At 44.6% G+C, this 15329-nt stretch overlaps 1 protein-coding gene across 2 annotated transcripts in view; it reads left to right on the top strand.

Annotated features, from left to right (window-relative positions):
* Nucleotides 1-15329, top strand: part of CD151 (CD151 molecule (Raph blood group)) — a 160019-nt gene that overhangs the window by 20299 nt on the left and 124391 nt on the right. The window contains exon 1 of one of the 2 annotated variants that reach the window (XM_078682795.1): nucleotides 3088-3152. The exons of the other annotated variant lie outside the window; for it this stretch is intronic. The gene's annotated coding sequence lies outside the window, so the exon portion shown is untranslated. Of the gene's footprint in view, nucleotides 1-3087; nucleotides 3153-15329 lie in introns of those variants that run through there. 2 annotated transcript variants of the gene reach the window in all.

Raw genomic sequence — 15329 nt, 5'->3', positions numbered from 1 at the left:
TTTCTTAGTATGGTGGTTATATAGGAAAGAGCTGACTGAGTAGGCTGCTGAAGATTAGATAGTTATTCGTGGATTTTGTGTTTGGGGTAATGATTTCCATAGTTTGGCTACTTAAACAGAGAAATATGTATCACCTGTGTTTTTTTGTGCGGTAGGGTTTTGAGGTGAGGGAAAGATGTTTTGTAGAGTTTTCATAGTATTGAAGCTTGATATTGCTCATTTTTCTACATGGGCATTCATTGATAACTTGGAGTCCATGGTAATTCCAAGGTTTCCTACTTCCTTTGATACTTTAGGAAGTGGTCCCAGATCGTCAGGCCAGGTACAGAGTTTGGACATAATGTTTTTAGTCGCCACATGGGACTATTTAAAATTTGGAAGGATTCAATTTGAGATGCGTCCACGTTATCCACTGATCAGCGGCTTTGAGGCAATTGAAGATTTTTGAGTTTCCAATGTCTTTGGGGCTTTCCAGTTTAAGTATTTGTGTGTCATCTCCATAGTTATAGTATGTGAGCTGAAATTGATAAAGCATTGCTGGTAATGACTTAATGTAGATGTTGAAAACAATAGGTGAGATGATAGTCTTCATGGATCACTGCTTTTCTGAAGTACGGTTTGGATGGCAAAGGTGGAGTATGGATTACATTTGTTCTGTTTTGAAGGTATGAAGTGATCTAGTCGAGAGCAGTCCCCTCTATGCCCGCTTCTTGAGTCCTTGTATTAGAGTATATTGGTCAACTGTGTCGAGGGCAGCTGAGAAGTGAGAAGTAGTGCAGCAACCTGGTTCCGATCTACTGTGTTTTTTAATTTCATCCCAGATGACCATGAGGGCAGATTCAGTGCCTCTTCCTGGGCGGTATACTATTTGGTAATCTGAAAGTATGGAGTTATCTTCATTGAATTGTGTCATCTGGGCAATGCTCTTTCTATCAGTTTGCCCAGGAAAGGCCCATTTTATAATTGCTATGTACTTGTTGGGGTCATGCGGTTCCAGGCTTGTTTTAATAATGGGCGTATGTATACCTTTTTTAGGTCTTCTGGAAAGATTCCAGCAGTTAAAGAATTATTGATTTATTCTTTGTAGCAGCAGTGGCTATTGATAACATGCACAGACTCACTGTAGTTGTAGAACGATAATTTCTGCACATTTTGCATTTGAGTGCGAGATCCTTATCCAGCTACCATACAAGCTGATACTTGTTCCATGTATTACAAGTCCCAATGACATTAGACCGCTTTAAGTCACTGGGTGGTCTTTCCTTTTTTTTTTTTTTTTTAATTAATTTAAAAGATTTTTTTACACATATTCCAAACCAGTGTTACAGCACACTTAATCAATACATATTTCCACACTTTCCAGACAGCAAAGTAAACCTCTTGGCACTAGAGAAAAAGAAAAAGAAAAAACACAAAAGAAAAGTAAGCATGAAAGTGCATCCTTAGAAAACACATTTTTTGTATTAATACAGTTTCCCTTTCCAGTTCCTAAGACCCCTCTATTACCTTGGAGGCCCTTAACGTTAAACAGCAGCAAAAGTTAAATAACCAAGTTAAACGAGAGGGAAGCTAAAACCCAGAATAGTTACCCCTAAAAGCCTATAGGAAAGGATCCTGTCTCAGTGCCAGCATTCATCCCTCTTTTCCATTGTACTATAGGGCTCCAAATTTTGCCTCCCAAGGCTTTTGCTCTGCGACCTTTCCTGTCATATATTGCTTTCTCTAGATTATATGTAGAGAGCAGCCTGGCAATCCAGATTTGGAAAGTTAGAGAAGCTCTGTCTAGCCAGGCCTTTGCTATGCAAATACGATATACTGCCATGGCCATAAACACAAACTCTGTAAGGTGCCCCTCTAACACTGGGTGGTCTTTCCATGTGCATTGTATTTTCTTTTAGTTTTCGTTGTGCAGAGTACCTTTGTCCTTGTTGGAGTGCAACCCAAGTGCACATTTAGAACATAACGTCCTTTTCTCTTTTCCCCTCCCCACTCCAGCCACATTTCTTTTCTTCCCTGCACCTCTCTTCACCTTATTTGCTTATTTGTCTTTCCTCCCACCCATCTCTACATCCCACTCTGCTGCTTTGCGACTTATTTCCTCCTTATTCCATTATGTCCTCTTCAGCACAGCAAGCATTGGCAAAGCCATTAGGTTTCGACTGTGCAAAATTTGTTGGCTTTTGTCAGTTTTTTCAGCTGTTGCAACATGGCTTAAAGTTTTTTTTTTTTTTTAAGCGCTATGACCCGGCCAGCGTTAACCGCGTCATAGCTCTTATTTTTTGTTTAAGCCATGTTGCACAGCATGTGCAACATGTAAAAAAAAAGACATCCATAGATATAGCATAGGCGAAACCTGTTGGCTTTGCCAATGCTTGTTATAAAACCAGTAAAATGGAAATTGTGCTACAGCGGTGTTGGTATTCTGTTCCAGCTCGAAAAGTTTTGAGTAGGCCTGGACCGAGCCTCCTAGCGCGTCACTTCAGCGAGTGTCGAGCGAGCCTCTGCAGACAATAGGTCGGCGCCTGGGCCCAGAGGGCGACCCCCGTCTGTTTGTTGAGCGGATAAGCATGGGCTCGGTTACTGCTGGAGGGGTGGCATTTTTCACAAGCACATAGTTTACAGAGGCGAATCCATAGCTCCAGGCGAACTGGGCGGGGTGTCCCATGCCAGTGCCTTTGTTATATTGTATCATTCTACTTTATTCATAAGCACTGCATGCGACAGTCTCGGCCCCATCTGCACGTCAGGGAAATGAACTTCTTTTAGTTGGCGAAAACTCCAGCTCTCATTGTCTGACAGTCTCAGCCTGACAAGTGTCCGTGTCCACGTCGAATTCATTTGCTTCTAACACCAGGAAATCCTACTTTTTTCCGTTTAAAACATTACCTTTTGCTTCAGAGGCGTCCGCCGCCTCTGGAGAGAACTTGATCCCTCTGGTACGAGCCAGCCTGCCTCTGATGCGGAACCCACCGTACCAAGAGCATTAGATCTCTGGGAGTGCTGAGGCACGGGGCAGCGATGCGGGGTATGCGCCTGGTGCCACGGGGTCCTGCCCCCACGCCCAGCACAGCCCCACCCACATTCCTCAGTGGAAAGAACCGGCCTGGTGCGCCTCTCTTGGGAAATGCTATCGTTGCACTCTCGGACGAAAGGTAATTATGGAAAGGGTTTTCGATGCGACGTTGTCTGCGGAAACTTAACTAAATTAAATATGTGCGCGCCAGCATTTGAGGCGAGCACACCCCGGGACTGTTCTACTGCAGCGCCCGATGCCCTGCTGAGCACTGCAGCCAGCTCTGCTTGCTTTCGCTAATATGTGAGAGTGTTATGTTACGTCACCCGTTGTTTGTACAGCACAGCCATTGCTAGTTGATGGGCCTCCATTCCTGGCACTTTGTAGAGACGTTCTTAGTGGCAGTGGGTTCATGCGTCAGTGGCTCCGCAGGTGATTCCCACCCGAATCCTAGTTGCTGTTGGTGGGCCTTTTGGAGGGTATGGAATGTCCTTAGAAATGTGTTTCTCAGCACACCGGTGACATCTTAAGTGTTTTAGGGCAGTATATATTTTGTGGCCACCTGTTTGGAACAACTTTACAATTATCGCCCCCTTTTGGCTCATTCAAGCCCTCGCGATGCCAAACAATACTGAAATCTAAATGTTCAGAAACACGCCGCATAAACAGCCATGAGGTCAATCTGTTCACCAGCCAGCTAGTACCAAAAGGATGCTTGAACAAGCCTTGATAAAGCCTTTGGTTTTCGATTTTGGATCATCAATTATTTTTTTCTTGGAACAGCAGCGTGGTTTGTGACGGTCCATACCTAACCTGCTTGTTCTCATTGTACGAAAACCATGCTAAGGGTGACCTGTTCGATGTATAGTGGACTAATGCATAATCTTAACATATGACATGCACATAGTGCTTCATATTGAAGCGTTGGTTGTTGAATAATCGTAATCACAAGTATAGCCCCCTCACTACTTGCGTTTTTACTAAAACAGGGAAAATCAATGCCTTGCCCTCAGGATTTTCATCATTCCAATGGTTAAAATCTTAAAGCTTTCTCCTAATTCCTTTTCCCCTACATTATCACGTTTCTCTTCTTTATATGAGCGCACTTCTGACTAGACAGCCGTGACTAAGAGAAGTGGGATAGGACAGGATACAGGAGATGGACACAGACCTAAAGAGAACATTATAGGGAGAATCGAAAAGTAGAGGGAAGGGGGTAGAAATAGAGATGATGTAGAAAGAGATGTGAGTTAGGGAGAGAAGTAAAGTACAGAGGTGAGGTGGCCAGAAGTAAAATTAAAGAGAGGTAGATGGAGGAAGAGATGTAGAGAAATAGGTAAGGCTTTAGAGCAGTGATGCGCAAAGTTCAGCCCTCCTGACCTTTACTCGCGGCCCCCTGGTCAAAAGCAGCACTGGGCTGCTGTTTACTCGTCTCAACACTAACATTGAAAAATAAGTTCAATAAACAGGCAAGCCTTTTATGTAAAGGTTAATTTACGTTAAAGTAGGGGAGAGCGTGTGGCATAGCGACCGGAGCTGCCGACTCAGGAGCTGGGGATCCAGGTTCGAGTCTCTACTTTGGTGCAACATCCCGTGATTCAGGGAAAATCACTTAATCTCCCCCAACCCATGGCCAGCTCCTGGATACCCTCATGGGTGATAAGCTGCGCTATATAAATAGACCAACAAAAAAAATAGACAAAGGAAGTAACTAGGTTATCCTTAACTGATTTAATTCCAGGTTTTCTGGATTCACATTGTGCAATTCAGTAGATGTATATGCTTTGCTTCCAGTACACCCACCGAACTGGCACCACTCCTTGGAAACCCCTCCTCCTGACTGCCACCCTTTTGGCTTCAATGCAGCCCTCGATCACATCACAGGCAAACACTTTGCTCCCCAGGAAAATGTTTGTGAGTACCCAAGCTTTAATGCATTGTAGAGCTTTAGTAAGAGATAGTGCGAGGGAGAAAGAAATGCAGAGAGAGGCAGAGTAGTATACTACTCCAAGGAGAGACTAGGAGGGAGAGGGAGAAAAGAGAGCGAGAAATTAAAACAAGTTAAAGACCGTGAGAGATAGAGTTGGTAAAAAAAACAAAGATGCAAGGTAGAAAGATAGCGAGAGAAATGAGATGTAGAAAAATGTGACCCGATAATAGAGTGGGGAAGGGAGAGAGTGAAGGGTAGAAAGAAAATGTGGTGTAGAGTGAAAAGAGGAAGTTGACAGACATATGTGAAGTAGAGGAAAAGAGTTGAGGTTTAAACATAAATAGAGTTGTGAGAGGAAGAGTTTGTAAGGGAAAAAGATCTGTAAAGAAAGAGGTGGTGAGAGATAGTTGAGGTGGAGGGGGTGAGTTAAAATGGAGCAGAGAGGGATTTATGTTGGTGTGAGAGAGAATGAGACCAAAGCGAGAAGGTGATCATAGAGGAAAAGAGGTAGAGACAGCCAAAAGGGAGTAAGATATTTAGATAGGCAAATAAAAGCCAACAGAGGTTACATAGTGAGAGAAAGCGGTGGGATAAAGGGGGTTACTTGGTGAGGCAGAGAGAAGGGAGGTAAAGGGAATTAGTGAGAGAAAGGGCTGAGGGAGAAAGAGTGAGAGGTAAGGTAGTAGAAACATAGAGAGGTGAGGTACAGATAGACGAGAAGTGATGTAGACGGTGGACCGATACAGGCAGATCAGGTGGAAAAAGAGCAGTACAAAGAGAGTGATGAGGTGGAGCGAATTGAGGAAGAGAGATGTGATCTAGAGTGATGGATGTAGGCACCGAGTGATAGAGAAAGGGATAACGTCATGAGAGATTTAGAGAGAGCTAATGTCAAGTGAAGTATATTGAGAGATCTGAGGTAGATGACATTGAGGCAGAAAGAACTGACATAGAGCAAGAGGATGAAGGTCCATAGATCAGGAGAGCTAGAGAAAGAGGTTGATGGGGTTCAGGTAGAAGAGATGAAGTGAAGTAAGGAGAGAGAAATTACCGAAAAAGATTGTTTTTCAAGTGAATTCCCACCAGCTGCCTGAGTGTGTGGGTTAAGGTTGGACAGGCCAGTCATGCACACTAAGGGGCAGATTCTTTTTTGTGTGCAGCACAGCGCAGTAGTCGCTTGCTACACTGCATTACGCAAGAGGGAGAAAGTGTTGCAGACCCATATTTATTAATTTATTAATACAGGGACAACTGATGCTCACTACCACTGCACTGGCACACAAACAGGCTGCCTTTTACCATACACCACCTTCGCACCATGATGCAAAAGTGTGTGCTTGCTGCTTAGCATTGAACTTGTACTGGATGCATAGTTTTTCACTATAAGTCTATGTCTAGACTATTCTTAACCATTTCACTCATTTTGTGTGTGTTGTACAGGACATGACACATCCAATGTGTGGAATATTTGGAGAAATGAAAACCTTTCTTTATGTTGGCACCTGCTATGTTTTTTATGCAAAGCCCACTGTGACTGTCCCAGTAGGTCAAGCTTTGTGTAAAATACTAATAAGCTCAAATTACACCGAAGTAACGCCCCCTTGATGCAAAGTGGTGCAAAAGCAGGGCACCTTTTGAGCTTTAAATGCTTTTTGCTCAGACAAGTAAATATCCTTGCAAGAGTTTGTGCTGCTTAGTATCCCTTTGTGTCAGGTATTCCTGGCCCAAACTATTAATAAATTGGACTGTAGTGGTGTTGAGCATGCCCAGCTGCCAAAGTAGAAAACAATCCTTTCTTTTTTAAAAAAAAATTAGCAATGTTATTCTGGCAGGGATTTCAGCTTTGGCATTTACATTATGAGGTGACCCCGGAACGTGGGGGCACTGGGCAATTGCCCATGCCTTAAAACGTCTCCGCAGCATGAGTGTGTGTGGAGGATGGTTTACTTGTGGATGTTGAGCATGTAGTGGGCTGACTTGCGCAGTGCTTCGCAGTTGGAGTTTGTCTGCTGCGGCCTTCTGCCTAAATGCCAGCTGTCATTTGCCTGAAGTAAGTTCAGTTATGACCAGGGCCTTTGGAATTATGTGATGCTGACGCGTTTCCTGCATCATTTTAAACAAAACAAATGTTTGTAGCTAAACAGATCTTGCGTCGCTAACACGCATTGGCAATGCCTTTAGGCCTGGCTATAAAGGAATGTTGTATTGTAATGTGAAGCATTATACCTAGCTTGCATGTACATGGGGCGATATTTGTGTAGAAGCATTGCACTGTAGAATAATATTGGTGTAGGTTAAAATGTCAAGTGGCAGTTACACTTACAAGCCAGTCCTCAAACACCATTTACACTTACAAGCCAGACATAACACTCCTTGTAGATTAAAGACTGCCCTCCTCCCTTCTGTGCTGCTGCCAGGGAAGCACCCCCCTAAATTATCTAGTAATCTAAGAATTTTAATAGCATTACATTATCATGTGTGTGGCCCTGAAAAATCAAGGTCAGGCAGCTGGATAAATAAATACAATCAGAACAGCTGTTTGCTGGGCAAGCACTTTTTTGAGGAAGCACGCAACATCTGTACAATAAAAACATGTACCTTTGGCTCCCAACGTGGGCTGAGTTAAAGCCCTTCTCCTGGTGATTCTCACTTAATTAGTGACAGCTATGCTGTCAAGCCACACCAGTTGAACGCTACCACAAGTTTGCTCTGCAGAGGCAGGCTACCTTTCAGTTGCTGATAGCTGCATTTAGGTGCTAAATGGATATTAATAAAGTGAATCCTTTTGCCATCTAGTGTTTACATATGTAACCAGCACTGGCAATGACAATAGGTCAGCTTTAAATAATGTTGTATGGTAATTTCAAGCATTACAAGTAATTATCATGGGAATGGATACGTATTTATGTGGAAGCAACAAACAATTAAATAATATTGGTGTAGGTTGAAAGGTCAGATGCCAATTGCACTGTCAAGCCAGAACTAAAAATCATGTATGTTAAAGACTACCCTCCTCCCATCTGTATTGCTGCCAGTGAAAAAGGCTATAAATGATCCTGTTATCTAAGGCCTCTTACTAGCAATGCAACCAATGTCTTATGTGTTTCCTGAAAGTTACAGTTCAGGCATCTGGATAAATAAACAAATATTCACTGCTGTGTAGGACAAGCACTTTGTTGTGGAAATACATATTTTCTGCCCAATCAAAACATGTACTCCTGGCTCCCAACTTGTGGGCGGAGTCGAAGCCCCTCTCTGGTGATGCTCACATAAATTCTCTAGTAACAGCTGCACTGTCAAGCTGGACCATACAAATGACAAAATAGGGGAGTATCAACCCTTCAATATGTGCAGCATAATGCCACTATATTTTCTTTTTCTTGTTGCATAATTTATCAAACTCTACTACATAATTTAATATTCCCATGGCACGTAATTATGACTGATCGTATGCGGTTGGAGGGTGATGCTTTCTCAACTGACTGTGACTAGAGCGAATAACTAACTGCTCTTGTACTAATGTACTAGTCTGGGAAGTATATATAGATCCTGTCAAATGTTTATAGAGTTTCCACTGTTAACGGGTGCTCGGAGACCCATGTGCTGGAGCAGAAGATTTTACCAGGTGTTTACTTTGGATTGTCTAGTGCTAATTTGCCGTTTCTTATTATTAATCGATTGTTGGTGTGTCCTTTACCCTGCCCACTGTCCAGGGGTTTCTCTGCCTCGGTTTTCAGCCCCTTTGCTGAAAATGAGCAGTTTAGCAGTTTAAAGCTACTGCAGCTGCTCAACAGTTTCACCTTTTATGCCTGTAGAGCAGTGGATGGAGAGTGCAACAGGCCGAACCTGTATTGCAACAGAGCAGTGCAGGTGCTCAGTTCTACTGCAGCTGCTGTACAGTGCAGTGGATTGTAAGTGCACCGCTGTTGTGAACAGCTGTTTCAGTGCGCTGCAGTTTGTGAACAGTGCGTTGCTTGCACAACATGCAGCTGCATGAGTCTGCTCTGTGGCCGTTGAATAGTGTATCTGCCTGTACACATGCAGTAGCACTTAGTGCAGATTTGATGAAAAAGGCAGCTGCTTCACCCTGTCCTGGAGCGTCTGAACCGCTCCTTGAACCTCGGCACCTACACAGTGCAGCTGCTGCACCAACTGTGTTATGTCATGCTCGTTATTTGTGTTCTGCTGTAAGTCAGTTCAGTTCAGTTCATAAGCTTTTATTCGATTTGTCAAACAAATCATACAAGCAGCAGATTAAAAAATAACAAACATTTCCTAAAAATTCAATAAGATCAAGATGCTCGATAAAAGCTAGATTCATTTAAAACATACAACTATATAAACAAATATACAAATATACAAATATACAGACAGGAGTCCAAAATTGAGACATGGCTCAATCAAATATATCACTATGGACATCCTGGCAGCTGTACATTTTAACGGTAATACAAAACTATTTGTCGCTCGACGAAAACTGAATTCATTTAGGAATCATGCAGCTGTATGGACAAATATACAAATATACAGACAGGGATCCAAAATTAGATCATGGCTCAATTAGATGTATCAGATAATTATGGCCTTCCTGGCAGCTGTACATTTTAGTATATATGAAGCTACGAAAAAGCAAATGTCCAGATCCTTCAAAGAATGTAGTAGCTGTAGAGCAGTCTTCGTGGAGCGAACATTATTTTTTAAAAAGATGGGCTTTAAATATGTTACCCTAAGGGAATGATAAAATTTACAAAACAGTAAAAAGTGACAACTACTCTGACGTGAGATGTTATCACAGGGGCATACAGTAACGGATCTGACTTTCATGACGGGAAATGCAACAAGATGGTGTACGATACCCAACCTTAAGCGTGTTAAGACAAACCGGTGAGAATTGCGGGTAACACCAGAGAGGTAAGGTTGGAAACCCAAAGTTAGGTTGCAATCCGATAAAGCGTCACAGATTGTGTCGTTCCCGACACCCTTTCACGGTACTCCTTTTTAGGGCTCGGACTCCTCCCCACTGTAAGTGGGGGAGGAGTTTTGAGATCCTAATGTTATAAGAAAAAAAAGAAGTATCCTTAGGGCCTTGGCGAGAGGAATTCCACACATTCCTTAGCGTTTTCTGTCATCTGGCCAGTGATTCGTCTTCCTTGTGTTTTCGTTTTAATAGGCTTGAAGTGATAGGGTAAATGTAGTTTTGTTCCGCCATTTTGGGCATATTTCGTTCGTGCTCGCGCAAAGAAGTACATAAATTATAATTAGGAGCTGTCAGGGTGCCTCCGTTAGTGAATCCAGATGGCCGGGCGCGTTCACAATTCTGCAGCTCTCAGCGCGCAGCTTCCTTGTATTGGAGAGCCTTTGCACGAGGGGAGGCTGTTTTCCGCTCATCATTGAACAGTGGCAATTTTGGCACAGCTCGGAAAGGGGCGATCCCGGGTCTGCTGCCCTGGATTCCGTTCTCGGATACGATTGTAGTTGGCTTGTGCTTTAGAGCTTGTCCCATGCAAGCCAGTTTCAGACCGTCGGCAGGAACACTTCTAGTGTTAAGCCCGCAATGCCCGTGTAAGTTAGGAGGCATTAGTTGACCGCGCTCCGCGGGCAGAGGTGCAGCGCTTTAGGGCTGCGGCGGCGAGCGGAGCTTTGAGTTTGCCCGATCTAGCGAGTTTGGTGAGTAGTTTCTTTGTGAAGGTGCAGACTGTGCTTTGATGATTTCCTGAGCAGAAGTTTCTAGTGTGCCATTATTTTCAGATTAAGTAGTTATACCGAGTTAATAACTTTTCCTTGCGTTAGCGAGGGGTGCGAAGAAGTTGCATCAGGAGTGAATCAGAAGTGTTCGATAACTTTGAGCGTAGGCTTTACTCACGCGGAGATTCTCGCCATAGCCTGAGGGAGCCGCAAGGGAGGGGAGTCGACTGTTAGTCCCCCACCCCCCCCTTCTAACACTCGTGGGGAAGGAGCAGTCCAAGCATTGCTGTATTTGTGATGTCTAAGAGGGGTGGCTAGGATTTCCCCCGAGACTTTCACAGGACACAACGTTTCGTGATTCACCTCCAACGGTATGCCCGCCTGAAGGTAGTTCTCTGGACGGGACGTTTATTTGTGAATGGATCCTGTTAAGCGGTTGCAGGGGTGTCGTTTTGGACGGTTGTTGACCCTGTTACTTATTTCCGGTCTTCATTGCAAACTGTAAACCTATTCGCAAGGATTCTTTTAGGAAAGAGTTCAGTTTTGACAGAAGTAAGGTGTCTCTTTCGTTTTATTTATTTGAACTTTAGACGGGACGGCATCCTTTTCTCATCGGTACCGTCTCCACGCGGTGTTTTCTGCGGGCCGAGTTTGCGTGTGGGGAGCTGGCGCATAGTGTGGATCACTAGGGCCCCCCGTAAGTGGCACGCACCAGGAACCAACACTATAGAATGCTATTTCAGGTTCATCGCCTCTGCTGTCCGGCTTCCCTCTGTGCGGTAACTTTGCGCCTGCGGGGGGCGAGCAGGTGGTTCAACGGGGTGGACATAGTCGGGAGGTTGGCTACTAATCTTTGGCGATGGGGGGGAAATGGCGCGAAAGCTCGTCGGCCATTTTCGTCCTCCCCCACCCCCTTTCCGCTCTGGCCATTTTGTCGGGTCAGTGGTCCATCCTTCTACCCGGCAGGCGGGCTTCCGCTTTTCCTGTCTTTTGGTGCGATCGCTTTATTTATATTTAATTTATGTATTTAGACCCTTCCTATATGGCGCGGACTTTTACCATAGGCGTTGGTGCACAATTAGTTTTCAGGCCTGTTTTGTGAAGCGCACTAAGTACGTAGCCGGTTAGGGGCCATTCTCATTTTCCTTACACGCTTGGGAAGCGTGAATCACTATCCGTCGGAAGCGTGATGATGATATATAAGTACGCAGGGGTAATTTTAAGAAAATTCACTTTTCCCCCGCGCCTGGAGGTTTAGGCATTGGGTGACATTACTAAGTGCTCCTAGAACCCCGGGCTAATCACGCGGTGCTCATTACGGATGGTTTACGTAGCCTAGGCTCGTCAGCATGGTACTTTTGCCTACGGTGTGTTACAGGGAAAAATTGGCAAATTTTGCTCTTTCACGTTTTCCCTCGCAACAGCACAGCTTTGTACTTGCCAGTCTTCATTCCCTGCCAGTGTTTTGAGATATTACGTTGCAAGTAGGGGCCGGCGGGGTCATTAGTGATGCTCAGGGACCTGGCAGGCTTCTGTGTGCGCCGCAGTGCTTTGCTGGAACGTGGATGCTTTGGGGATTGTTCATGGATTCCTTCATGGCACTCATTATTGACTGTAGTCGGCTTCGTGGTGGCACTGCAGAGAAGCTTTCTGAGTCTGGCTGGGGGAACAGGGACATGGTGTGTGTTAACAATGCTACCAGTACTACAGCCACCAGTACTACCACTACCACCACAACCAGTACTACCAGTACCACGACCACCAGTACCACCACTACCAGTACTACCACCACCAGTACTACCACCACCAGTACTACCACCACCAGTACTACCACTACCAGTACCACCACCTCCAGTACTACCACTACTACCACTACCAGTTCCACCACCACCAGTACTACCAGTAACACCACCACCAGTACTACCACTACCAGTACCACCACCACCAGTACTACCACTACCAGTACCACCACCACCAGTACTACCACTACCAGTACCACCACCACCACCAGTACTACCAGTACTACCACCATCAGTACTACCAGTACTACCACCACCAGTACTACCACTACTACACCCACCAGTACTACCACTACTACAGCCACCAGTACTACTACTACCACCACCACCAGTACTACTACCACCACCAGTACTACCAGTACCACCACCATCAGTACTACCACAACCAGTACTACCAGTACCACTACCACCACCACCAGTACCACCACCACCAGTACTACCACCACCAGTACTACCAGTACCACCACCACCACCAGTACTACCACTACCACCACCACCACCAGTACTACCAGTACTACAGCCTCCAGTACTACCACTACCACCACCACCAGTACTACCAGTGCCACGACTACCAGTACTACCACTACCAGTACTACCACTACCAGTACCACTACCACCACCAGGACTACCACCACCAGTACCACCACCACCAGTACTACCACTGCCAGTACTACGGCCAGCAGTACCACCACCACTACCGGTACCACCACCAGTACTACCACTACCATTACCACCACCAGCAGTACTACCACTACCAGTACCACCACCAGTACCACCACTACCAGTACTACCACCACCAGTACTACCACCACCAGTACTACCATTACCAGTACCACCACCTCCAGTACTACCAGTAACACCACCACCAGTACTACCACTACCAATACCACCACCACCAGCACCACCACTACCAGTACTACCACTACCAGTACTACCAGTACCACTACCACCACCACCAGTACCACCATCACCAGTACTACCACCACCAGTACTACCAGTACCACCACCAGTACTACCACCACCAGTACCACCACCACCACCAGTACTACCAGTACTACAGGCACCAGTACTACCACTACCACCACCACCAGTACTACCAGTACCACGACCACCAGTACTACCACTACCAGTACTACCACTACCAATACCACTACCACCACCAGTACTACCACCACCAGTACCACCACCACCAGTACCACCACCACCAGTACTACCACTACCAGTACTACGGCCAGCAGTACCACCACCACCAATGCTACTGCTCACCACCAGCCATCAGTGCACAATTTCTACAGGCAGTCACGGCCATCAGTACATGCATCGATTGTTACACATCCACAATTAAGTATTGTAGCAATCTCAGTATGGTACACTTTAGTTTTAAACATATTCATGTAAAAACACAGCATGCCACCATTGCTACAATTATAATCTAACACACATAATTCCACTACACACCACATTAACACACTCCATAACACTTAGCAAAAATACATTACCATTTACAATGCCATTAGCTCAAACTCAAATAAATCCGAGCCCGATTGCATTTCTAATGCTTGTTATAGTTTAGAAACCTTTGTTTTATGACATTTTTGGGGATAGAAACAACAGATTTAGGGTCAAGAAATATGTCGAGCTGAAAAAGAAGGTGGAACCAGCATTGTATATATTTAAGCCATGTAATACGCGAGGAATGGTCCAACCTAAGACAGTCTAGAATGATCTCCTGGGTAAATAAAGTTTCAGTCTTGGCCCAGATCGAACGCCATAACATCAGAGGGCGTAAAGCTGCTAAGTCCGATATGAGTTCGATACCAACTTCTTTGTGGATCAGTTCAACTGATGCTGAGGGTGGGACACATAGCAGTTTTCTAATAAACTTGTTTTCGTCTCTTTGTACAGATGGGCCAACACAGTGGCCCCACACCCCCGCACCATACAGCGCTGAAGTCACACATTTAACATTGTAAATATTCAAAATATCTCTAATACTTCTCACCCCTAATTTAGATGTGAATCTGAAGATACTGTTGGTGCACCTCCATCATTTTAAGACTGATATTATCAAACTCAGATTGCCATGTACCATTGTTTGCATAAGTAATTCCTAAATAGCAAAAGGTTTTGACCTGTGACACTTTAACCTTTTCCATAAAGAAACAAGGATTTACTTTCTTGGTTTTCATCCCATAAGACATAACAAAGGTTTTGGTTTTATTTACAAGTAGTTTCCTGCTTTGGATGAACAACATAAATCTATCAATAAGGCGCTGCAGACCAATCTGTGTCCGGGATAGTAACACCGCGTCGTCCGCATACAATAATATAGGGACCGACTTCCCTCCTACCAATGGTGCATCTGCAGGGTTCTGGCACAAAATAGAGTCAATTCGGTTAATAAAAAGGGAAAATAAAAGGGGAGCCAGTACACATCCCTGACGGATGCCTCTAGAAACTTTAAAAGGGGGGGTACATTCGCCTAAGGGACCGTAGCGTACCTTGCATGATAGTCTTTCGTAAACTCTGGCCAGGAAATGAACAATCTCCTTGGGTGCTCCTGACTCTAACAGAACCTGCCATAATATAGAGTGGTCCACCAAGTCGAACGCACTACTCAGGTCCGCAAAACAAAGAAATAGGCTACCTTTTTTGACTACCGTGTATTTGTTTATTAGGAGGTCTAAATTGACACACTGTTCTAATGTCCCCATGCCTTTCCTAAAACCGTATTGTACTTTGGTTAAAATATCATTATCATTTGCCCAGGTTTCCAATCTTTCCAGCATAATGCGACTCATTACCTTGACTGAAGCATCCAGTAATGAGATGGGGCGATAATTACGCGCCTCAGATTTACTGCCTTTCTTAAATAAGGGTATAATAATCGACTGACCCCAAG

This window comes from Lissotriton helveticus, chromosome 3_1, assembly GCF_964261635.1.
Source record: "Lissotriton helveticus chromosome 3_1, aLisHel1.1, whole genome shotgun sequence".
NCBI classification, from domain to species: domain Eukaryota; kingdom Metazoa; phylum Chordata; class Amphibia; order Caudata; family Salamandridae; genus Lissotriton; species Lissotriton helveticus.
This window is presented reverse-complemented; position numbering and strand designations above follow the sequence as displayed.